Consider the following 23,833-nt stretch of genomic DNA (forward strand, 5'->3'; position numbering starts at 1 on the left):
AACATGCGGACTTCCTTATATACTTTGATACAAGAGTAACCACAATTTTTTTCGGTGAAAAAATATAATATTTTAAGGGTCGTCAATAGCTGGGGGAATGAGATGTAGTGGGCGTTTGCAAAATGTCAGTGAATAACTATACGTTTACTTTTAATGAGTTTTTTAAATAAATTATTGAACAGGCTTGTTCTCACTTTCTAGTTTAATATACACAGTTTCAGGTTTCCGTTTCAACTGCATTAGCATGTTAGCGAGAGGCAGTTGTGTTAACTCTGCTGTGTTTTTGAGACAGAAGCAAATTTTAACAATGCAAGACAAACGTAGGTATTACTTACAACTGGCCACTGATGACACTACACGGAAGAAAAAGCACGTACAACGTCTGGGGAAAAATCGCCATATTGTTGTAATTTTGGCAGAATCTTGCAATTCAGGGTTATTTCAGTAGTGAACAGCTAGGATTGAATTAGCCATAGAAGTTTATTTCTATGATTTCAGATATATGAAAGCAATTAACTCCACAAAGTGTACCATCTTTCAGTTCCTATTCGTTATTCAGTGCGAACTCCTGAACTTTTTCACCTTAAATTATTTTGATACGATTAAGACAGAGCCTACTTTCATTCAAACGAGTAGCTGCAATCGACATAAAAGAAATCAGAGAACAGAACTATCCTCCATTTGCCTCTAGAACAGTAGTTGTTTTACAGACCATACAGCAATTTCGTAGCTCTGAAGCTGTGATCACTCTGAAAACATGCAAAATGCTTTCGATTGCTGAGCAAGGTGAAACTAGATTCTAAATACCTTCCGTGAACTGAAAATTATTGAGGTGAATAAGTTTAGTCCTTTATTAATTACAGTGGTAGAGACAAAAAGTGGTATGTTGTTTGGTGTAAATTTTTTTCATATTCCTCAGACCTCTGGGCTGTAGAAAGAAAATACTGTGGCATGCTTCAGTCATAACCATTCGTTATTAAAAACGCAGTGGGCTACAGGGCTTCATTGAAAATGCAAAAGAAAATAAGATTTACTTTTGGCTGGACTGTTAACTTTTTTATTTCAGTGAGTGTCATCAGTGCAAGATCTGAAGAACGATTACACTTTTCTCTCGTGTTGAAATTTGCTTCCTTAGAAAGCAGAACAGAACTAACACTACTTCAACGCGTTAATATGCTACTGAAATTAAACTGAGTCAGACTACTCATAGAGTGTATAAACAATGAACTTATGAAAAAATTAACTGAAAATTTCTTCACTTATGTGAATGTGCTACATACAATACGTTTTATCAGTACTGTATGTAGATGCGGATCTCCGCCCAAGTTTAAAGAGAAGTTCAACACGATTGCTACATTTCATATGCAGCAATATTTAACCTAGAGTCCACTTAGACTGCATTTATAAGGTTTCCTATGTTTAATTGCAGTCTATTAGAATTTTGTGTAACAATATTTGACTTAGAGCCCATTTAGAATGCATTCATAGGGTTTCCCATTTTTCATTACAGTCTATTAGAATTTTGTGCTGTGTGTTACTTAACTATCAGCATAATGTTATGGCAAGTAATCTACCGTGAAGCTGACGAATGAAGTTACAAGATGTGAAAGAAGCAAATTCTATTTTTCGAATAGTTCCTTCAGTGTCATGTGAGAATGCCTCAATAGCAACCATAGTGTGTACGATTTTCTAATCGTACTGCCACTTCTGTACCTCGACTAAAGGGCTAACCAACATTTTCTGTGTGCACCTTCAAGCGCATATAACAACATTCGTCTGTGCACCTTGTCAGCACGCAGTCTACTGGCTTTTAACACAAGTATAACGGCATCCAAAAAGCATCCCCTTCCGCACACTACCTGCCATTTCCACTCAAGCAATCTTATTTCAAACGCTGTCAAAGTTTACGACGTATACAAATTCTGCTATTTACAAAGTGTTTTGCAATCAGAGCGGAAAACTGGAACATTTACATTTTATTTTGAAGTAAATTACATTTCCTTACAGAGATAAGCATGATGGCAACTGTCCATCTTAGGTGAGTGGATGAACCCAGTTTTCAAATATTCATTAGAATATGGACACCACTTCTGCTTTTCTGTCAGAGATATTGACAAAATATGCTTGCAAAATTCATTGGTTACGTTACTGAGCAGATGCCATCGATTTTTACCATGCTGCACCGAATATAAGCACAACGTAACAGAAGATACACGCCGCTTCAGCAGCAACTGGGACATGAGAAATTTGCCATGGTGCCTAATATGGGCTTGTGGAAAAATAAGATTTTTAGACCGCTACGTAGATCACGCAATTGTTGGGGGTAGTCTTTGAGTGATGCTGGAGTGGGGGATGTGTACGTGTGTGTGTGCGGGTAAGAGGGGCGGGGGCGGAGTACTGCAATTGCTCTCTTTCCGTTAGGTGTCATTGTAGAATCTCACTTAAATCGAATGAAATTACCGAAAATTAAACATGACAGGACTCTAAACGTTCTGCTTCCAAAGCTGTTGACAATGGGGCAAAACTTGTGACGACAAATGGTCTTTCCGTGGTTTGTCCTGGGAAAATTGCCTGAATTGAATTAGGTTGACAGAATGTGTTAACTTTCCCAGAATCCCACCTCCTCTGTTACTCAAATTGCTCCCGATATCATGCTTCCAGCAGTGGAGAGTGAAGAAAAGGAGGGGGTCGTCAATTCACAAATCTGCAGCTGGTTATCTAATCACTTATCGAACATTAGCTTGACACTGTGAGGAAATTCTCCAGGATGAAATTGACGATAACAAGATAGTTGCGCCGTTAAACGCCTCCGGTAATCTTCCAAATAAATTTTTGTTTCCAGTGACGACGTGAAAGAATTAAACCGATACGCTATTAAACCTGCTGATTTTTAGTACGGTTAAATGCCCTACAAAATCAAAACTTTGGAATGTGAACATTAGGTGGTATATTTTGTTAAAGATCCTAAGACCCATCAACGTGTGCAAGTCAAGGTTCAGGGTTTTCTGGGGAGGAATTTTTTTTTTTCCAGTTGTGCATAAAATTAGGACGACCGTCCCAGACGTCTTCTTCAGGTGCTGCAGTACGTGGGCTTCAACCAGATTGTGAAATACTATTGCTGGTCTCGATCGCTGTTTATAACCGAGTTCGATTACCAGCACCCACAACGCCATTTGATGCTGTTTTGTTTGACAGAGCTCGCACTGATATTCCGCGAAACGGAATATTCTCAGCGTTTCCCTACCCTGGTGGACGTGTTGGCGGGCGTGAATTTAATAAAATGAGTGCTGCATTCCAAGCGTTATTCAATCTGTCCGTGTTTATTACATTTTTCCCTCATATTTATTCCGGCAGGATCCTAAATTTGGCTGTCCCAGAAACTTGGCGTTTTCAGTATGGTCTCGGCGTATTTCATTTCATGATATATACGAGCCAGCGACAGCTCATTTGCTCGGTGGTATTAGTCGAATGTGTCGCAAACGTTCCCTGTATAGTACATGATGCCAACTGAAATCGACCTTCCCTCACCATGCTATCTAATAATATAATGTACAGATTAACAAAACATACCAGGGTTGCCGTCCCATATAACTGTACAGGGTGGTCCGTTGATCGTGACCGGGCAAAATATCTCACGAAATAAGCGTCAAACGAAAAAAATACGAAGAACGAAACCTGTCTAGCTTGAAGGGGAAACCAGATGGCCCTATGGTTGGCCCACTAGATGGTGTTGCCAAAGGTCAACCGGATATCAACTGCGTTTTTTTTAAATAAAAACCCCCATTTTTATTACATATTCTTGTAGTACGTAAAAATTTATAAATGTTTTAGTTGGACTACTTTTTTCGCTTAGTGATTGATGGCGCTGTAATAGCCACAAACATATGGCTCACAATTTTAGACGAACAGTTGGTATTTTTAAATTAAAATACAGAACGTAGGTACGTTTGAACATTTTATTTCGGTTGTTCCAATGTGATACATGTACCTTTGTGAACTTATCATTTCTGTGAACGCATGCTGTTACAGCGTGATTACCTGTAAATGCCACACTAATGCAATAAATGCTAAAAATAATGTCCGTCAACCTCAATGGGGTAACGACATTCCTCTGAACAGCGAGTAGTTCGCCTTCCGTAATGTTCGCACATGCATTGACAATGCGCTGACGCATGTTGTCAGGCTTTTTCGGTGGATAACGATAGCAAATATCCTTCAACTTTCCCCACAGAAAGAAATCCGTGTACATCAGATCCGGTGAACGTGCGGGCCATGGTATGGTGCTTCGACGACCAATCCACCTGTCATGAAATATGCTATTCAATACAGCTTCAACCGCACTCCAGCTATGTGCCGTACAACCATCATGTTGGAAGTACATCACCATTCTGTCATGCAGTGAAACATCTTGTAGTAACATCGGTAGAACATTACGTAGGAAATCAGCATACATTGCACGATTTATCGGCCATCGATAAAATGGAGGCCAATTATCCTTCCTCCCATAATGCCACACCATACATTAAGCCGTCAACGTCGCTGATGTTCCACTTGTCGCAGCCATCGTGGATTTTCCGTTGCCCAATAATGCATATTATGCCGGCTTACGTTATCGATGTTGGTTAACGACGCTTCATCGCTAAATAGAATGCGTGCAAAAAATCTGTCATCGTCCCGTAATTTCTCTTGTTCCCAGTGGCAGAACTGTACACGACGTTCAAAGTCGTCACCATGCAATTCCTGGTGCATAGTAATATGGTACGTGTGCAATCGATGTTGATGTAGCATTCTCAACACCGAAGTTTTTGAGATTCCCGATTCTCGCGCAATTTGTCTGCTACTGAAGTGCGGATTAGCCGCGACAGCAGCTAGAACACCTACTTGGGCATCATCATTTGTTGCAGGTCGTGGCTGACATTTCACATGTGGCTGAGCACTTCCTGTTGCCTTAAATAACGTAACTATCCGGCTAACGGTCCGCACACTTGGACTGTGTCGTCCAGGATACCGAGCAGCTTACACAGCACACGCCCGTTGGGCATTTCGATCACAATAGCAATACATCAACACGATATCGACCTTTTCCGCAATTGGTAAACGCTTCATTTTAACACGGGTAATGTATCACGAAGTAAATACCGCCCGCACTGGCAGAATGTTACGCGATACCACGTACTGATACGTTTGTGACTATTTCCACGCCGGCCGCGGTGGTCTAGCGGTTCTAGGCGCGTAGTCCGGAACCGCGCGACTGCTACGGTCGCAGGTTTGAATCCTGCCTCGGGTATGGATGTGTGTGATGTCCTTAGGTTAGTTAGGTTTAAGTAGTTCTAAGTTCTAGGGGACTGATGACCACAGATGTTAAGTCCCATAGTGCTCAGAGCCATTTGAACCATTTTGAACTATTTCCACGCCATCTATCACAAAGCGAAAATGTGGTCCAACTAAAACATTTATATTTCTTCACGTACTACACGAATGTATAATTAGAAATGGCGGTCCTATTTAAAAAAAACGCAGTTGATATCCGTTTGACCTATGGCAGAGCCATCTAGCGGGCCAACCATAGCGCCATCTGGTTTCCCACTTCAAGCTAGACGAGTTTGGTTCTTTGTAGTTTTTTCGTTCGATGTTTATTTCGTGAGATATTTGGCCCGGCCACTATCAATGGACCACCCTGTATAGATATGTGTAACTCAAAACTACTGAATGAAATTTTTTCAGTACACTCTCTCCTGCAGTTTGTTATGAAATTTAGCACCAGTTAATAGTAAAAGATATAAATAAAACGCCAAAGTAAGGTTGCCTACTATTTTCCAGGTAACAGTGGAAGACAGATAGCTCCAAACACGTTGTCACGATTTTCTTTATACGTCAGTGACGACTGAGCCAGGTAGCCACCCACGTCTCAAACTGCAGCCCCCTCGCAATATTCTTGATACCATTAAAATTTTCGTCAATCCATTTAATTGTAGTACGGATAAAAATCTTTCATTTGGCATTTCTACTGGTAAAGCAGTGTTTTCAGCTGTTACTGATTTCCTAGTTATTGTTAAGTCAGTGGAAAACCAACGAAAGTTAACTTTTATTTTTGAATGTAATTATGTTAGCAAAAGATCTGTGAAACCGATATCATGAAACAAATTTCTTAATTTCACACGACAGTGCACCTCCACCGTGCGGGGTGAATGCAGATAAACAAGCAGTGCTGTAAATGGAACGAGATATCTTTGGTCAGCTGCTCGCTATAGCCTTGAAAACAAAAGCAGAACGCTAAACTTCCACTAGCACGAACACCGCGTGCTCCTACCTGGCGTACCGGTGGAATGTTAAAAACAGATAGGTCCGCATTAGCCGAGACAATGAACCTGAATTTCATGGTGTAGGCGTCACAAATCGACATTTAAATAGTAGATGGGTTTTACTTCTTCATCCTATTGGTTTCTCTTTGGCACAAATCTTTGACGAAGTTGCTGCATTGGATCTCAATACATTTCGTTCAATAATGCTGCAGAGGCACATATTATATTTAATAGTTATTTAACGTTTTCAAGCAGACTCTAAAAGACAAATCGTTATTGGTTTGACAATCGGTGTAAAATTTGATGACGTCTACAACTTAGAATTTCCGATTCTTTGGGAGTCTTAAGAATGATCGTTTTAAGAGGGTTTTGGTAAAGTTGTATGTAATTTCTCGGTGAATGAAAAATGTTTTTCAGTTTTACAAACGAAGAAAGTCTTTACAACCTTTGGTAAAAGTGCTACTGCTATCAAATAAAGGAAAATCATGTCGTAAAAACGGAAAAAAGTGGTTATGAATGTCACCATCAAGAAGCGAATATGCGATTTATGTTACATGTTGTCATAGTGCCTTCGAATACAAACATTTTAGTAGAAGTTTCTTATACTGATCTTTTAATAATTTCGCTAGCCAATGTCCATAGTGTTTTTGAATCTGAAATTTGGTTGGCAGGTTCAGAAATTAAGACAAGAAATAATAAATACCTTAACAGCATCGATTGCATAGAAGCAGCATTGAAGATGGAATTCTCATTACGTCTAAGTCTACAACAATCTCACGCACTTACAGCTTGAAATTAGGCTGCTGCTTTCTATAGTAAAGAAAAGTTTTACTTTTGTTTCAAGAAACGGAACTATGAAAGAAATTTTGTGTTACGAACACATGATGCCGGACTCTTCATTGACGAAAAGACTGCGGTGGTTCAAGATTTTACTCCTCTGTATATGATATAATGCAGTGCACAACTGTTAGTGACACAAGATACCACATTTTCGAAACGAATGACTTATACAAGAAATAAAATGAGCAGTTTACGAAAAACATCAGAAGCTTAACTTCAGATATGATTCCATCATGCAGAAAATCGTTAGAACAAAAATTTTATGCTGTATAAATGCAATTTCAATGAGGCTTAATTCCACCGATAATTATTATGTAATACTACGTTCTGAACCTATCGGATGGTAGATGGATGGCTACTTGATCAAATGTTACATGTTATAGGCAGGGAAAATAATGATGACGATACTTCAGTGCAGCCTTTCAATATCGCCATCTCCTGCATAACTATAGCATTTGAACTCTTTGTATTTTAAACTGAGTGATAAATTGAACTGTTTCTATGACAACAAACATGTTAATCGGGTTTTACATGATCGGTTTATTAATCTTTATTTAGATTAGTTAACCTCGTTTTGTAAATAAAAGAAGTAAAATTGGAAAAGTAGGTGACTGTTATGAATATTTAGATGTGTATGATTACTAGCTTAGCACCCCCTGGATCGCTCGTGTAGAATATGTGGTCTGCAGGGAATTTTTTTGTTTCAATATAGTAGAACTTTTATATTGTTCACAAAATGCAACTCCGTCCCAGCATTCCACGATAATTAAGACCGCATAAGCATGGTCTCTTGCCAATGTAAGTCTGACGAAATAGCGATCCTGGTAGCTGGAGTCCATGGATATTGTTAATCGTGTCTATACATTCTTTCATCTCCAAAAAAACATTTCTTTATGTCTAACCTAGGAGCGAAACATCAATTTTCATATTTTTAGGTTTAAAAATTTTTTATTTAACGTAATATTTTCTTAAAAATTTTCATTACCTGTTGCACTTCCTTAGGGGTAGAATTTCCGGAAACACTGAAACGTATATACATTTTTTTATTTCTAACCTAGAATTCAAATGTCATAGACGCAGCCTTAAAAATCCTTTAGTACTTCTCTAGCAATTATTTATTTTCAAAAAAATCTTCCACCTGATATTTTGCCCCCTTAGTGACTCAATTTCCTAAAATGCTGAAACCCGCATTTTTTATTTTCTAATTGATAAACCAAATACTAGTTTTCGTAGTTCTAGCTTCAAAATTGCTTTAATAGCGACACTTTTCGAAAAAAAACCTTCACCACCTATTTCACCCCCTTAGGGTTGGAATTTCGAAAAACAAGCAAGGCCTTATATATAAGCTCCACTCCTTTTCCAGACTTCACGTTTCTGCCCTTAGCGATTTGGGTGGGCATGGTGAGCCAGTCAGTGAGTCAGTCAGGACATTGCCTTTCATATACGTGGAGATTATTCTCCTCATATACAGGGTGTTACAAAAAGGTACGGCCAAACTTTCAGGAAACATTCCTCACACACAAATAAAGGAAAGATGTTATGTGGACATGTGTCCGGAAACGCTTAATTTCCATGTTAGAGCTCATTTTAGTTTCGTCAGTATGTACTGTACTTCCTCGATTCACCGCCAGTTGGCCCAATTGAAGGAAGGTAATGTCGACTGCGGTGCTTGTGTTAACATGCGACTCATTGCTCTACAGTACCAGCACCAAGCACATCAGTACGTAGCATCAACAGGTTAGTGTTCACCACGAACGTGGTTTTGTAGCCAGTGCAATGTTTACAAATGTGGAGTTGGCAGATGCCCATTTGATATATGGATTAGCACGGGGCAATAGCCGTGGCGCGGTACGTTTGTATCAAGACAGATTTCCAGAACGAAGGAGTCCCGACATGAAGACGTTCGAAGCAATTGATCGGCGTCTTAGGGAGCACGGAACATTCCAGCCTATGACTCGCGACTGGGGAAGACATCAGCAATGAATGAGGCAATTCTTCGTGTAGTTGACGATAACCCTAATGTCAGCGTCAGAGAAGTTGCTGCTGTGCAAGGTAACGTTGACCACGTCACTGAATGGAGAGTGCTACGGGAGAACCAGTTGTTTCCGTACCATGTACAGCGTGTGCAGGCACTATCAGCAGCTGATTGGCCTCCACGGGTACACTTCTGCGAATGATTCATCCAACAATGTGTCAATCCTCATTTCAGTGCAAATGTTCTCTTTACGGATGAGGCTTCATTCCAACGTGATAAAATTGTAAATTTTCACAATCAACATGTGTGGGCTGACTAGAACCCGCACGCAATTGTGCAATCACGTCATCAACACAGATTTTCTGTGAACGTTTGGGCAGGCATTGTTGGTTATGTCTTGATTGGGCCCCATGTTGTTCCACCTACGCTCAATGGAGCACGTTATCATGATTTCATACTGGATACTCTACCTGTGCTGCTAGAACATGTTCCTTTACAAGTACGACACAACATGTGGTTCATGCGCGATGGAGCTCCTGCACATTTCAGTCGAAGTGTTCGTACGCTTCTCAACAACAGACTCAGTGACCGATGGATTGGTAGAGACGGACCAATTCCATGGCTTCCACGCTCTCCTGACCTCAACCCACTTGACTTTTATTTATGGGGGCATTTGAAAGCTCTTGTCTACGCAAACCCGGTACCAAATGTAGAGACTCTTCGTGCTCGTATTGTGGACGGCTGTGATACAATAAGCCATTCTCCAGGGCTGCAACTGCGCATCAGGGATTCCATGCGACGGATGGTGGATGCATGTATCCTCGCTAACGGAGGACATTTTGAACATTTCCTGTAACAAAGTCTTTGAAGTCTTGCTGGTACGTTCTGTTGCTGTGTGTTTCCATTCCATGATTAATGTGATTTGAAGAGAAGTAATAAAATGAGCTTTAACCTGGAAAGTAAGCGTTTCCGGACACATGTCCACATAAAATATTTTCTTTCTTTGTGTGTGAGGAATGTTTCCTGAAAGTTTGGCCGTATCTTTTTGTAACACCATGTATACAGTGAAAATTATTACACGCTCCAAAACAGTAAACACTGAGTTTAGACTTCAAACGCCACAAAACCATTTCTATTAATATTCTTCTTCTTCTGCGGTTGGGCCAACTAGGGACCAACTCTATTCAGTTGTCTTTTTCCAAGCTTTAACTGCAGCCCAGTGTTCCTGCATTCGTTTGCGGTGTTGTTCTTTCCTCTCTTGGGTCCACGCCTTCCATGTCTTCAGATTTCAGTTTTCTGGAAACCTCAGTGTGTTTGTCACGTTTTCTTAAGCGTATCACGCACCTGGAAATGTTTTAGAAGAAATTTCTAGTTCTCGCAGGTCTTTTTGGACTTCTGTGAACGATGACCCTTTGGTTTTCCTATCTTGGAAATAGGTTAATATACTTTTACATATCTCTCCCAGACTCATTCGTGTCATGGGGCCAAAAAGAGAAATCTTCCTTTTACGAAACGTGTCACTTATGTGTTTGTATATTTCATTTTTGTAACCCTGTCTGTACTCAGTTTCCTTTCAAACACAATGAATTTTTAACAAAATCTTTCTTTCTTTGGTCTAAGTGTCTCCATTACACCTTTCTTGTTCATTGTAGCAGTCCCTGCCCGATAAAGGGCGTGCAGTGTAATAACTGTGCAGCAGTGTCCAGTTTTCGCGTTTAAGGATATCGAACTCGTATTGTAGACCCCTTTGGTTAGGTTTCAGATCATTTCCATTTCATACGAAGGCTTCTTCCGTGGAGAGGTTATGTTCTATTGAGTCTCCTACGTCTTTACACTTACCTTCCTGTTTAATTTTTCTTCATTTGACCTTATGTTCTCTTGATGCGGATGTTATGTTTGTCTTAAACTGCATCTTCTTAAAGGAGCAGCATTCGTTGAGTGTGTTTTCAGTTGGATACGTTGTTTCGCTTCTTTATTTATTGAGTCTGAAAAGATCACTAGATCAACCGCAATGACTTAACAGTCGTTACAACTTTTATTCTGTGGGGTTCCACAGCCTCTAAATGCTTAATAAAGGAAAACATGGTCCACATTAGGTTATGATGTAAATGATTTATTTAAATCGCACAATTAGCCGATTTCGACAACTTCCCATTTTCAAGGAACTGTAAAATAAACATGGAACAGTGAAATGTTATCTGCATACACCTCCATACATCGCCATGTGCCGGCCGCGGTGGTCTCGCGGTTCTAGGCGCGCAGTCCGGAACCGTGCGACTGCTACGGTCGCAGGTTCGAATCCTGTCTCGGGCATGGATGTGTGTGATGTCCTTAGGTTAGTTAGGTTTAAGTAGTTCTAAGTTCTAGGGGACTTATGACCACAGCAGTTGAGTCCCATAGTGCTCAGAGCCATTTGAACCATTTTTTGAACATCGCCATGTATACATAACACGTTACACAACTCAGAGTAACATATCAGCTTCGCTTGCCTTATTACTACTTATATGTGTGGCATTACACATCGTAATTATAAAATTAAGCCATATATTCCATCCCTATATTCCATTCTAAATCGATCCAGATCAATGTGACAACCTTAAACGTCATATTGGTAACTTGGGGGGTGAAGCTGATTCCTGCACGTGGTGCCCTTGCGTAGGTACTTGGAATAGATTTTCCATTACTGAACCGAGCACTAGCATTCCAGAAGTACAAGAAAATGATGTCATCTGTTGTACGTAGGCCAGAGTTAACTGTACTGACTTTTAATATAAAGGGAGTGTCATCTCACAAACAAGAGTTTTTGGGTGAACTCTGCCAAACTAACTGCTGCGAAGTTCTGTGCCTACAAGAAACCCACAGAGATGATCAAATGTGTCTTCCCAAAACACCTGGAATGAGACTCGTTGCTGAAAGACTTCATAAACAATATAGAAGTGCCTTATTAGTACGATCGACCTCCTCATTATGCCTACATCCATCGCTGAACACAATGATACTGAAATATTCACAGTACTCTGTCTACAAACCACCTAATGTGAAGTTCTCTTTTGTAACCCCTGAGAACTTCAACAAACACCAAACTGAGTTTGTAGTTGGAGACTTCAACAGCCACAGTACAGTTGGGAATACTCACAAGGGGAAGAAGTGCTGAAATCGTCTGACACCTTCCTACGAAGTCTCGTCCACGATAATAAACTCACGGCATCTTTCAACAGTGGACATTGGAATTGTGGTGTCACCGCTAGACACCACACTTGCTAGGTGGTAACTTAAATCGGCCGCGGTCCTGTAGTACATGTCGGACCCGCGTGTCGCCACTGTGGGATCGCAAACCTAGCGCCACCACAAGGCAGGTCTCGAGAGACTGAGGAGACCTCAGCCCCAGTTGTACGGACAACATAGCTAGCGATTGGACGTGCTAAGCCTTGCTCTCATTTGCCGAGAGATAGACCGTAGAATAGCCCTCTGCTAAGTTAACTGGCGACCACCTAGCAAGGCGCCATTTGTATCAGTGCCTATAGCTTACTAATATTCAAGAGAGATGTATTCCAAGGACTAATTAAAAGTTAAGTAACAAGCATCTACGTACTTTTCTTCTTATTCATTTATAAGTCTCATGTTCCAGACTTCACGCCCTTCTGCGTTAGCATTGCGTGCCCTATCGGCTACAGCATTGTGTCTAGGCTGTATGGTCTAGACACAACATTATTGGCGACGAGAAAAAGAGTTTGTATTAATTCGTTTGTGTCATGGCTTCGCCACATTCTCCGGATGTACTGTCCGAATTTTATCGCTTGCAGAATCAGCAGACGCAGGCGTTATTGGATGCACTTGGACAGCTCGTCCAGGGTCAACGTGCGCTGCAACCCGATGCGGCAGCCGCCGCTTCTTCGCTACCGCTGCCACAAAACGCTGTTGCACCTCCCTTTAGGCCATACGTGGCGGCCGAAGAAACGTGGCAAGAATGGTCCCGCCAGTTCCAGTTTCATCTAACAGCCTACAGAATTCAAGGTAACGACCGGCAGCCGTTTTTGCTTTCTTGTGTCGGTGTGTCTACCTACCGTGTGATAGTGAAATTGTTTCCCCGACGCGACGTAGCAACTCTGACCTACGAAGAAATTTTGTCTGCTTTAGATGCCTATTTCAAGGAAACAGTTAATGTAGTTGCAAAAAGGTATACGTTCTTTCGTACAAAACGTACGGCCGGTCAGACTTATAGGGAGTGGGTTGCGACATTGCAAGGACTTACTAGGGAGTGTGCGTTTGAATGTGAATGTGGCCTCCCTTATTCAGATACTATGGTGCGTGATGCAATTGCACAGAACGTTTCTGATGTTCGCATACGGGAACAGATTTTGAAACTAGTCAATCCCTCCCTTCAACAAGTGATAGACATATTGGATAGGCAAGACACACTTGACTCTGCTCAGGACTCATTTGAAACTTCGCCAGCAGTGTGTCACATTAACCGGCCCGCCGGGCCCGCTGCACGGGACGCTACGCGGCCCTCGCGCACGTCACAGCAGCGGCAGCCTACCTTGCAAACACGTGCGCCGCGTAAGCAAGCAACTGTAGTGAAATCATGCCCGCGGTGTGCAGCTAGACATTCGCGTGAAAATTGCCCGTCACGCCAAGCTATTTGCTTTTACTGTCAAAAGAAAGGACATGTTCAAAGTGTTTGCCAGAAAAAGCTTAGATCAGACAATCACAATAATTCCAGGCCCTTTGCTTCGCGCCGGAATCGAACCCAGGATAATCAGGCTCGTGGACCTTCGCCCATTCCCACCCGTCCAGTGACACTTTAGCTAACAGTGACTGTGTTAGTCCCACAAACAGAGTGCGTCGACGTCGCCGAAAATCCCGTAAAGTCGCAAGTGCTTCTGTCCCTGTATCAGTTCAAATTGCACGTGACAGTCGCTCTTGTCGTCAGCAGGACAATAAACTTTTTGTGGACTTAGACTTTGAAGGCAAAGTGATACCATTCCAGCTCGATACCGGAGCTGCAGTTTCATTGCTCAATCACGCCACGTACAAACAACTGGGCAAACCGCCATTGCGTGCCGCAAATGTTAAGTTACATAGTTACTCTGGACAGCATATACCTGTGTTAGGACAGTGCAGCCTTCTTGCCACATACATGGGACAGACAAAACTTGTATCATTTTACGTTCTTCGTTCTTCTACTGCAGTGAACTTGTTTGGTTTAGATTTGTTTCAATTGTTTAATTTGTCTATAGTAAATCAGGTCCTATCGGTGCATCAGACTGTGCCTTCCGCCAGTGTTTCTAGTCTTTGTGAAGAATTTGCAGACATTTTTGCACCGGGCCTTGGTTGCGCTAAGAACTATGAAGCGCATTTGGAACTGCAAGAAAACGCGCAACCGAAATTTTTCAGAGCGCGCAATGTTCCCCACGCATTGCGTGATGAGGTCGCCAGAACATTAGCCGATTTAGAATCTCAAGGTGTAATTGAACGTGTGCAGGCTTCTCTCTGGGCCTCACCCTTAGTAATTTTGCCAAAACCTTCCGGTAAACTGAGACTTTGTGTGGACTTCAAGGCAACAGTGAATCCACAACTTGTGACTGCCACTTTTCCTTTGCCCCGCCCGGAAGATCTTTTTGACAAACTGTGCCCGGGAAAATATTTTTCAAAATTGGACCTAGCAGATGCGTACTTGCAAATACCTGTGGACGCAGAATCCCAGCGCGTCTTGGTGGTAAACACGCATCTTGGCTTGTATCGCTTCAAAAGACTACCGTTCGGGTGTGCATCCGCCCCTGCTTTGTTTCAGCAATATTTACAAACTGTTTGTGCGTCGGTCCCTACTGCTGCGAACTATCTGGACGATATTGTGATCTCAGGAAAGACAGAAGCCGAACATTTGCAAAATCTCCGAACATTATTTCAGGTCTTGCGTCAGAATGGTCTTCGCTTGAGGAAGGACAAATGTGTGTTTTTTGCTCGGGACTTACCCTACCTGGGGCATGTCATAAATGCCCAAGGTATACATCCGAGTCCAGAGCACCTCCGTGCCATACGGGAGTTGCCTTCGCCACGGGATGTTAAACAACTACAGAGTGTGCTGGGTAAAATTAATTATTATGCAAAGTTTGTGCGCAACGCTTCTTCCATTTCAGCTCCGCTTCATCGCTTACGCCGTAAAGGTGTTCCGTTCGTCTGGACGACGGAATGCGAACGCGCCTTTCGCCAGTTGAAATCGGCGTTACTTTCAAATGCGTGCCTTACGCCATTCGATCCCCAGAAACCCCTTTTGTTGATGGTGGATGCATCGGATTTCGGGATCGGTGCTGTGCTTGCGCACAAGGATGGCTCGCATGATCGCCCTATTGCCTTTGCGTCCAAATTGCTCTCATCTGCGCAAAGAAATTATTCACAGATAGAGAAAGAAGCTTTAGCTCTCGTGTTTGGTGTTACAAAGTTTCACGATTTCTTGTATGGTCGTCACTTTAAAATCATCACGGACCACAAACCTTTGACATCGCTTTTTCATCCGAACAAGCCTGTACCTCCACGTACAGCGCAGAAATTCATTCGCTGGTCTCTTTTTCTCTCGCAGTACCGCTACGATATCTTGTATCGGTCCACTGCTAGGCACGGAAACGCTGATGCGTTGTCCCGTTTGCCTGTTGCTGAGGATAAAGCATTCGATTCTTCCGAACTTGCTTGCATGTTCATTGATTCGGAAACCGATGACGTGGTCGCATCGTTTCCGTTTGATTTTCGTCGTGTAGCTACAGCCACAGCTGCTGACCCTGTCCTTGCTACTGTTTTGCGTTTTGTTGCTACGCAATGGCCCTTGTCCAAGTCACGGATCAAGGATCCTTTGGTTCGTCGTTTTTTTGCTCACAAGGAGAGACTTTTTGTCCGACGTGGTGTTTTGTTGTTGCGTTCCGATAATGATCAGTCCAGAGTCGTGGTCCCACGTTCGTTACAGTCCTCTGTCTTAAAGCTTCTTCACCAAGGACATTGGGGTATAGTGCGTACGAAACAACTTGCTCGTCAGCACTGTACTTGGTTCGGAATCGATGCGGCGATTACGAATATGTGCTCTTCTTGCGTGGCGTGTGCCGAACAACAATCCGCACCGCCGCGGAAATTCTTTGCATGGCCGAAAGCCACTTCCCCTTGGCAACGCTTGCACATCGATTTTGCTGGTCCATTCTGGAATGCTCGATGGTTGGTTGTGGTCGATGCTTTCAGTAATTTTCCTTTTGTTGTCCGGATGTCTTCCACGACGTCTTCTGCCACAATCCAAGCCTTGTCTGCTATCTTTTGCATTGAAGGTCTTCCGCAGACTATTGTTTCCGACAATGGCCCACAATTCATGTCCGCAGAATTTCAGTCCTTCTGCGAGGCCAATGGTATTCCACATCTGACATCCGCGCCGTTTTCGCCTCAGTCAAACGATGCCGCTGGACGATTGGTCCGGGCTTTCAAGTCACAGATGTTGAAATTGAAAGAGTCGCATTCTCGGGAGGACGCTTTGTTGCTCTTTTTGTCTTCGTATCGCTCTCAGCCCCGCGATGGTCGCTCGCCGGCTGAATTGCTCCATGGTCGTTCTCATCGCACCTTGATGTCTTTGCTGCATCCGCCACATCAGGTTCCTGTGCAGCGGCAGACTCCTGCTTTTGCTCCTGGCGACGTTGTCTATTATCGCACCTATCGCGGTTCACGGCGTTGGCTCGCAGGGCGCATTCTTCGCTGCCTCGGCCGCCCGATGTATTTGGTTTTGGGGGCCTCTGGTGGGGTGCGTCGGCATCTCAATCAGCTGCGCCTCTGTCGTCGCCTGGGTTCTGCCGCTCCCCGTCTGCTTTCAGCGACGGAGCCGTCCGGTCAGCGCCTTGGGGACCCATCTACTGGCTCGTCTCATCCCCAGGTGTTACCGACGCTGCCTTCCCTTTTGCCTCATGGCGTCGCGCCGCCGCCGCAGCCGCCGCCGGCGCCGCCCGCAGTGGACGCTTCGCTGCAACCGCCCGGCGCCTCCCAGGGTCACGCGCCACCGCTCGCTTCCCGTGACCAGCCGTCCTCCGCCATGGACCTCTTGCCCGCTCCGGACCAGATGTCGTCATCGCGCGTCGGATTCCCCGACGCAATGGAGGTCGACCCTTCGGCCCCTCCTGTCTCATTACGTGCGCATACACCGCATGTTGACGTGCACCCTGGACTAGGTTTTCAGGCGTTTCCTAGCTCCCCTCGGACCGAATGGCCGGGTGCGGGTGGCACAGCCTCGCCTGTTGTTAGGCTCCCCACCTCATCGCATACGTCGACATGCGGTCCTCCCCACGGCGGGTGGAAGCCTTATCTCACGACCGTTCGCCGATTTGCGGGGGAGGAATGTGGTGTCACCGCTAGACACCACACTTGCTAGGTGGTAACTTAAATCGGCCGCGGTCCTGTAGTACATGTCGGACCCGCGTGTCGCCACTGTGGGACCGCAAACCTAGCGCTACCACAAGGCAGGTCTCGAGAGACTGAGGAGACCTCAGCCCCAGTTGTACGGACAACATAGCTAGCGATTGGACGTGCTAAGCCTTGCTCTCATTTGCCGAGAGATAGACCGTAGAATAGCCCTCTGCTAAGTTAACTGGCGACCACCTAGCAAGGCGCCATTTGTATCAGTGCCTATAGCTTACTAATATTCAAGAGAGATGTATTCCAAGGACTAATTAAAAGTTAAGTAACAAGCATCTACGTACTTTTCTTCTTATTCATTTATAAGTCTCATGTTCCAGACTTCACGCCCTTCTGCGTTAGCATTGCGTGCCCTATCGGCTACAGCATTGTGTCTAGGCTGTATGGTCTAGACACAACAGGAATCGTGGATCTAACCCAAATCTAATCTTCACAAGTGAGCACATAGGCCGACAGAGTGTTAAGACAGTTTGCCACCCTGCACCCAATTCTCAACACCGCCCTCTGATGTGCCAAGTTACTGCAGTATCCCAATCGAGAACCATTCCATTCCGCAGAAGATACAACTTCCGTAAGGCTAACTTTCAGATTTTTAGTTCCAACCTGGATAACATTGTAACTGATCTCCAGGAAACGCCAGAAAACTACGATAAGTTAATGGACGGAGTGAGAAGGTATCACGGTCATTTTTTATTTTTTTTTATTTACATGTCAAGTTCCGTAGGACCAAATTGAGGAGCAAATCTCCAAGGTCATGGAACGTGTCAGTACATGAATTTACAACATAAAAGTAATAACAGATAAAAATAAATGTTCATGAACCTGAAAGAAAATCAGTCCATAAGTTTAAGCAAACGCTATCAGCAATACAATGAGAATCAGCTTAATTTTTCAAGGAACTCCACGACAGAATAGAAGGAGTGACCCATGAGGAAACTCTTCAGTTTCGATTTGAAAGCGCGTGGATTACGGCTAAGGTTTTTGAATACGAGTGGCAGCTTATTGAAAATGGATGCAGCAGTATACTGCACACCTTTTTGCACAACAGTTAAGAAAGTCCGATCCAAATGGAGGTTTGATTTCTGTCGAGTATTAACCGAGTGAAAGCTGCTTATTGTTGTAAATAAACTAATATTGGTAACATGAAATGACACTAAGGAATATACATATTGAGAGGCCAATGTCAAAATACCCCGACACGTGAACAGAGGTCGACTAGAGGTTTGTGAACTCGCACCACTTATTACCCGAACCGCCCGTTTCTGAGCCAGAAATATCCTAATATCCTTCTAAAATGGGAAGAGTTACCCCAAAACATAATACCATACGACATAAGTGAATGAAAATAAGCAAAGTAGACTAATTTACGTGTTGAAGTATCACCCTTTCGATACCGTTCGAATAGTGAAAATGGCAGTATTAAGCCTTTGAACAAGATCCTGAAAGTGGGCTTTCCACGACAGCTTGCTATCTATCTGAACACCTAGGAATTTGAACTGATCAGTTTCACTAATCATATGCCAGTTCTTTGAGTTTAAAACGTCAGGTTTTGTTGAATTGTGTGCTGGCAACTGTAAAAACTGAGTCTTACTGTGATTTAACGTTAGTTTATTTTCAACAAGCCATGAACTGAGGTCATGTACTGCACTGCTTGAAACCGAGTCAATGTTGCACACAACATCCTTTACTACCAAGCTAGTGTCATCAGCAAACAGAAATACTTTAGAGTTACCCATAATACTAGAGGGCATATCATTTATATAAATAAGGAACAGGAGCGGCCCCCACACTGATCCCTGGGGCACCCCCCACTTGATAGTACCCCACTCAGATCCCACATCACAGCCGTTATCAACATTGTCAATAATGACCTTTTGCTGCCTGTTGCTAAAGTAAGAGGTGAACCAATTGTGAGCTACTCCCCTTATTCCGTAATGGTCCAACTTCTGGAGCAATCTTGTGAGATCAACAGAGTCAAATGCCTTTTTTAAATCAAAAAATACGCCAAGACTTCGAAACTTTTTGTTTAGCCCATACAGTACCTCACAGAGAAAAGAGAATATAGCATTTTCAGTTGTCAAACGACTTCTAAAGCCGAACTGTACATTTGGTAGCAAATCGTGTGATATAAAATGATCAATTAACCTTACATACACAGCCTTTTCGATAACTTTTGTAAACACTGATGGCATAGAAATAGGCCTAAAATTATCTACATTATCCCTTTCTCCATTTCTAGAAAGCGGCTTTACTACTGAGTACTTTAAGCGCTCAGGAAACTGACCATTCCTAAAGGAAAAAATTACAAACATGGCTAAATACAGGGCTAACATGTGGAGCACAGTACTTTAATATTCTACTAGACACTCCATCATAACCATGAGAGTTCTTAGTCTTGAGTGATTCAATTATTGACTCAATCCCCCTCTTGTCTGTATCACAGAGGAGTATTTCAGACGTCAATCTCGGAAAGGCATTTGCTAAGAATTTTTTTTAATTTCCTGTTGAAACTAAATTTTTATTTAATTCACCAGCAATGCTCAGAAAATGGTTGTTAAATACTGTACATATATCTGATTTATCAGTAACAGAAATATTATTACTGCGAACTGACTTTATATCATCAACCTTGTGCTGCTGACCAGACACTTCCTTCACAACTGACCATATGGCTTTAATTTTATCCTCTAAATTAGCTATTCTATTTGCATACCACATATTTTTGCCTTGGTAATAACATTTTTAAGCACCTTACAATACTGTTTGTAATGGGCTACTGTATCTTGATTGTGACTACTTCTAACATTTTGATATAATTCCCGATTTGTTCTACATGATATCCTTATCCCACTAGTCAGCCAACCTGGCTGTCCATTACTGCTAGTACCCCGTTTAGAATGTTCTAATGGAAAGCAACTCGCAAAGAGCATGAGAAATGTGTTATGGAAAGCATTGTATTTATCATCTATATTATCGCCACTATAAATATCTTGCCACTCTTGTTCCTTGACAAGTTTTGAAAAACTCTCTATTGCTGTTGGATTAACTTTCCTACTTAGTTTGTAATTAAATACGACATTGGTTTGAGTACAAAAACCTTTTAGTGTTAAAATTTGTGCATCATGGTCTGAAAGGCCATTCACCCTTTTACTAACAGAATGCCCATCTAGTAATGAAGAATAAATAAAAATATTGTCTACGACTGTGCTACTGTTCCCCTGCACCCTAGTTGGAAAAAACACAGTTTGCATCAAATCATATGAATTTAGGAGATCTACCAACATACTTTTTCTTGCACAATCATGATCATGTACAAAATTAATATTGAGGTCACCACATATAACTACTTTCTGGTACTTCCTACAAAGTGAATCAAGAACCCTCTCTAGCTTAAGCAAAAATGCTCTGAAGTCGGAGTTAGGGGACCTATAAACAAAAGCAATTAGAAGTTTAGTTTCACTAAATTCAACTAATGCTGCACAACTTTCAAATATCTGTTCAGTGCAGTGTCGTGATACGTATATGGACTCAAATGAAATACTGTTTTTTACATACAGAGCCACTCCCCCACGTCGCAAGGAACTCCTTGAGAAACAGCCAGCTAATCTGTAGCCTGGTAAAGGAAGCCTCTGAATTATCAAATTATTTAAGTGGTGTTCTTATATACCAATAATTTCAGAGTTAACATCTATTAGCAGTTCAGTAACTTTATCTCTAATACCTCTTATATTTTGATGAAATATCCTAATTCCTTCTCTACTTGGAAACATTACAGCCGCCGGAGGTGAGCCCTTAGTTAAAGGCACTTCCTTTAAGCAGGTATACCTATCAGCTGACTTCAGTCTAAAAAAGGTGCAGCTCTAACACCAACTACTACAGGAATTTTTCCATGAGTGATACCACTACCACCACCACCACCCACTACACTGTCACCTATAAGCTTAGCCAGCCTCCCCTTCCCATACCTATTGAGGTGCAGGCCATGCCTAGTGAAACCCCATCTACTGATAGACCCAACTGGCACCACTGAGATGTGATCCATGCCCTCCGCCATCAGTGCCCTCCCCAGCCCCACATTAACGCGCCTAACAGCCGCATTAAGGTGAGGCCGATCATGACGCTGAAACAGTTGCACGAAATGCACATTAGTGCCACCAATTTGAGTAGCTATCTTAACCATGTCACCACTGACATCATATTCCCCGTCCCTATCAAGACTGTTCCCTGCTCCACCCACTATCACTACCTGATCCTCTTTCGTAAAATTCTTACATAACTCCCCTATGCTTTCAGTCACCTGAACCAACCCTGCACTAGGCTTCACAATGCTGGTGACCTGGTACTCATTCCCCAGCACTTCCTGCAACTGCTGGCCCATATCTCTACCGTGGGAACTACCTAGCAGCAGAACCTTCTTTCTGCTAGATTTTGCAACTAACATAGGCCTCCTAATTGCTGAATACTGCTGCAAGTTACCTACATCTACGGCTACACGAGGCTCCTCTCCACTCCGACAGTTGGTCCTATCTATTGCCTGTGTGCAAAGTAAAACTGTCTGAATACCTCCTCTTCCTAGCTACCTTCTTGCCAACTGCCAGTTCCCATTCCCCACCACCCTTCACCCTCCTCAACCTATTTCCTCCTTTGCGGATTGTAACTGCACCTGAAGGGCACAGATCTTACGCTCCTGCTCCTCTATTAACTTGTTTCTACTACAGATTCTACATTCCCAGGGGAGGATCTCCATAAAATGACCACTGGCTTCCCCACTGCATTCCCCCCAATGAAAATACTTTGAACAAATCCCACACCGTAATCCACTACTCACAAACCTACGACAGAGCCCACAATTTTCACTCATGGTAAAATTTTACAGTTACTGAAAAAAACTATACGTCTACGTTACCAAAGTTCAGTTACACCAGTAGAACTATTTAAAAACTAACAATAATGGTCTCAAAATTCTCTGCCTACTAAGAAAGCAGCTACTTGTATTAATACTACTACAACACAGCCGATACCAATACCAGCATAACTTCACAAAATTATTAGCTAAAACCAAAAAATTAAAACGACCACTGTAACACTAAGCGAAGTTAAAACACTAAATGAAAATTTTACTGAAATATTTCACTAGAAAGAATAATAAACGTCAGTTGAAAACTAAAGCACGAAATTTACTAAACGACTTCAACACACTGAAAACTCTATAAAACACAGCGAGCGAACGATTACAAAAGTTTGTTAAGTCGTTATTTCGACTCAAACGGCACGCAACACTGCTGAGATCTATTAAATTTAATAACTGTATTACAGAGCACAAAAAAGTTTGTCAGTACTTAGCTTATAACCGCTACAGCTGCAGTGCACGCCGCAAAATGTAAACACACTATTGAGGCGCGAGGCTTAGACGAACGACGAAAGCAGACTCACAAATAATAGACCACTCGAGTCAATAACACAGGAAGAAAGACTGAAATTAATGAAAATCCACTAATAAGTTACTTTTACGGCAAATATTAAAACAAATAAATTTTAAAATAAGTAAATGAAGTCTAAAATGTATAAAATCATCTATGCCACGGGAGTGCAGAACACAACACTTCTACTGATTAACAACCCAGCCGGCAGCCCTAATGAATAAATACCTGTCGCTGCTTGAACAAGATCCATTCAATGAGCAAACCATTTTAGCTGGTCAACAACTAATGTCTTCCATAGCAGAAAACAAAATAGAAAGATGGATTAAACTAATGGAGGAAACAGATCTTTCAATTAGTAGCCAGAAGGCTTGGAAACTGTTGAGATAACTAAATAACAATCCAACCAAACATGCCCATCACGCTAACGTCACTCCAAATGAAATTGCTACACAGATTCTTAACAATGCTAAACCAAGATCTCCTAACAAAAAATCGAACTTAAAATTAAAGTTTGAGGAACAATCCCAGAATAATAACCTGACAAGACCATTCAACCTGGGTGAATTAGAAGAAGCCATTCACAAATGCAAAATTGATAAGGCAGCAGGATTAGACGACATTTTTGTAGAGCAAATTAAACATTATGGCACCGCAACCAAAGACTGACTCTTAAACCTGTATAACCACTGTCTGGCTTTTATCCAGATCCCGAAATACGGAGACAGGCACATGTGATGTCGGTACTAACACCTGGAAAGTCAACAACGGATCCGAAGAACTTCAGGCCAATATCTCTCCTTTGCCATCTGTGTAAGATCCTAGAGAGAATGATTCATAATTTAACTGCGGTAGTTGAT

Source organism: Schistocerca nitens, chromosome 2, assembly GCF_023898315.1.
Source record: "Schistocerca nitens isolate TAMUIC-IGC-003100 chromosome 2, iqSchNite1.1, whole genome shotgun sequence".
NCBI lineage: Eukaryota > Metazoa > Arthropoda > Insecta > Orthoptera > Acrididae > Schistocerca > Schistocerca nitens.